This window comes from Rhinoraja longicauda, chromosome 39 (assembly GCF_053455715.1).
Source record: "Rhinoraja longicauda isolate Sanriku21f chromosome 39, sRhiLon1.1, whole genome shotgun sequence".
Lineage (NCBI taxonomy): Eukaryota > Metazoa > Chordata > Chondrichthyes > Rajiformes > Arhynchobatidae > Rhinoraja > Rhinoraja longicauda.
In genome coordinates, this window is record NC_135991.1 from 16,807,537 (window position 1) to 16,811,042 (window position 3,506).

Consider the following 3,506-nt stretch of genomic DNA (forward strand, 5'->3'; position numbering starts at 1 on the left):
AGTGTCGTAGAGCAGAGAGGGATCTAGGAGCGCAGGTACACAGTTACCAGGTAGACAGGGAGCGTCGTAGAGCAGAGAGGGATCTAGGAGCGCAGGTACACAGTTTCCAGGTAGACAGGGAGTGTTGTAGAGCAGAGAGGGATCTAGGAGCGCAGGTACGCAGTTCCCAGGTAGACAGGGAGTGTTGTAGACCAGAGAGTGATCTAGGAGTGCAGGTACACAGTTCCCAGGTAGACAGGGAGTGTTGTAGAGCAGAGAGGGATCTAGGAGCGCAGGTACACAGTTCCCAGGTAGACAGGGAGTGTCGTAGAGCAGAGAGGGATCTAGGAGCGCAGGTACACAGTTCCCAGGTAGACAGGGAGTGTCGTAGAGCAGAGAGAGATCTAGGAGCGCAGGTACACAGTTCCCAGGTAGACAGGGAGCGTCGTAGAGCAGAGAGGGATCTAGGAGCGCAGGTACACAGTTCCCAGGTAGACAGGGAGCGTCGTAGAGCAGAGAGGGATCTAGGAGCGCAGGTACACAGTTCCCAGGTAGACAGGGAGTGTTGTAGAGCAGAGAGGGATCTAGGAGCGCAGGTACACAGTTCCCAGGTAGACAGGGAGTGTCGTAGAGCAGAGAGGGATCTAGGAGCGCAGGTACACAGTTCCCAGGTGGACAGGGAGTGTTGTAGAGCAGAGAGGGATCTAGGAGCGCAGGTACACAGTTCCCAGGTAGACAGGGAGTGTCATAGAGCAGAGAGGGATTTAGGAGCGCAGGTACACAGTTCCCAGGTAGACAGGGAGCGTCGTAGAGCAGAGAGGGATCTAGGAGCGCAGGTACACAGTTCCCAGGTAGACAGGGAGTGTCATAGAGCAGAGAGGGATTTAGGAGCGCAGGTACACAGTTCCCAGGTGGACAGGGAGCGTCGTAGAGCAGAGAGGGATCTAGGAGCGTAGGTACACAGTGCCCAGGTAGACAGGGAGTGTCGTAGAGCAGAGAGGGATCTAGGAGCGCAGGTACACAGTTCCCTGAAAGTGGCAAGTTGGGCCGAAGGGCCTGTTTCTGTGCTGAAACAAGACTCTGAAGCATGTTATTGATACCGTGACTTAGCAGTGAACTGAACAGATGAGTGTCCTGGTATCCTGTTACAGTGTTATGTACAGGTACAGCAACTAATTCACAGTCAAGAGAATACCATGACTTATTGATGGAGAAGTTGAATGGAAGGAGAAGGATTATCTTTCAGCTATTGAGGAGAAAATAGACAAAGTGCTGGAGTAACTCAGCGGGTCGGGCAGCATAGAAACATAGAAAATAGGTGCAGGAGTAGGCCATTCGGCCCTTCGAGCCTGTACGCACCGCCATTCAATGTGATCATGGCTGATCATCCAACTCAGTATCCCGTTCCTGCCTTCTCCCCATACCCCCTGATCCCTTTAGCCACAAGGGCACATCTAACTCCCTCTTAAATATAGCCAATGAACTGGCCTCAACTACCTTCTGTGGCAGAGAATTCCACAGATTCACCACTCTCTGCGTGAAGAAAAACTTTCTCATCTCGGTCCTAAAAGACTTCCCCCTTATCCTTAAACTGTGTGACCCCTGGTTCTGGACTTCCCCAACATCGGGAAAAATCTTCCCGCATCTAGCCTGTCCAACCCCTTAAGAATTTTGTAAGTTTCTATAAGACCCCCCCCCCCCTCAGTCTTCTAAATTCCAGCGAGTACAAGCCGAGTCTATCCAGTCTTTCTTCATATGAAAGTCCTGCCATCCCAGGAAGGAAGGATATTCTTGCTATTGAGGGCGTGCAGCGTAGGTTCACTAGGTTGATTCCCGGAATGGCGGGACTGTCGTATGTTGAAAGACTGGAGCAATTAGGCTTGTATACGTTGGAATTTAGAAGGATGAGGGGGGATCTTATTGAAACGTATAAGATAATTAGGGGATTGGACACATTAGAGGCAGGAAACATGTTCCCAATGTTGGGGGAGTCCAGAACAAGGGGCCACAGTTTAAGAATAAGGGGTAGGCCATTTAGAACGGAGATGAGGAAGAACCTTTTGAGTCAGAGAGTGGTGAAGGTGTGGAATTCTCTGCCTCAGAAGGCCAGTTCGTTGGATGCTTTCAAGAGAGAGCTGGATCGAGCTCTTAAGGATAGCGGAGTCAGGGGGTATGGGGAGAAGGCAGGAACGGGGTACTGATTGAGAGTGATCAGCCATGATCGCATTGAATGGCGGTGCGTACAGGCTCGAAGGGCTGAATGGCCTACTCCTGCACCTATTGTCTATTGTCTATTGTCTATTGAATCAATCTGGTGAACCTTCTCTGTACTCCCTCTATGGCAAGAATGTCTTTCCTCAGATTAGGAGACCAAAACTGTACGCAATACTCCAGGTGCGGTCTCACCAGGGCCCTGTACAACTGCAGCAGAACCTCCCTGCTCCTATACTCAAATCCCCTCGCTATGAATGCCAACATACCATTCGCTTACCAGCATCTCTGTGGAGAACATAGATGGACAGGTAGAAAATGCTGGAGTAACTCAGCAGGTCGGGCAGCATCTCTGTGGAGAACGTGGACAGGTACAAAGTGCTAGAGTAACTCAGCGGGTCGGGCAGCATCTCTGTGGAGAACGTGGACAGGTACAAAGTGCTGGAGTAACTCAGCGGGTCGGGCAGATATCGGATCGGAGAAAAGAAAAAATAAATAAGCGATGTACGGACTTGTAACGGGTACTAGGGTTTCACCAACCTTCCCACCCAAACCACCCCCATCCCCGGGCACTTTCCCCTGCAACCGCACGAGATGCAACGCCTGTCCCTTTACCTCCCCCCCTCGACTCCATCCAAGGACCCAAACAGTCTTTCCAGGTGAGACAGAGGTTCACCTGCACCTCCTCCAACCTCATCTATTGCATCCGCTGCTCCAGATGTCAACTTCTTTACATCGGCGAGACCAAGTGAGTATAGTGTGAGGTTGTCCACTTTGGTGGCAAGAACTGGAAGGCAGAGTGGTATACGAATGGTGTCAAGTTAGGAACAGGGGACGTACAACGAGATCTGGGTGTCCTAGTGCATCAGTCACTGAAAGGAAGCATGCAGGTACAGCAGGCAGTGAAGAAAGCCAATGGCATGTTGGCCTTCATAACGAGAGGAGTTGAGTCTAGGAGCAAAGAGGTCCTTCTGCAGTTGTACAGGGCCCTGGTGAGACCGCACCTGGAGTACTGTGTGCAGTTTTGGTCTCCAAATTTGAGGAAGGATATTCTTGCTATTGAGGGCGTGCAGCGTAGGTTCACTAGGTTAATCCCCGGAATGGCGGGACTGTCGTACGTTGAAAGTCTGGAGCGACTGGGCTTGTATACACTGGAATTTAGAAGGATGAGAGGAGATCTTATCGAAACGTGTAAGATTATTAAGGGGTTGGACACGTTAGAGGCAGGAAACATGTTCCCAATGTTGGGGGAGTCCAGAACCAGGGCCACACACAGTTTAAGAATAAGGGGTCGGCCATTTAGAACTGAGATGAGG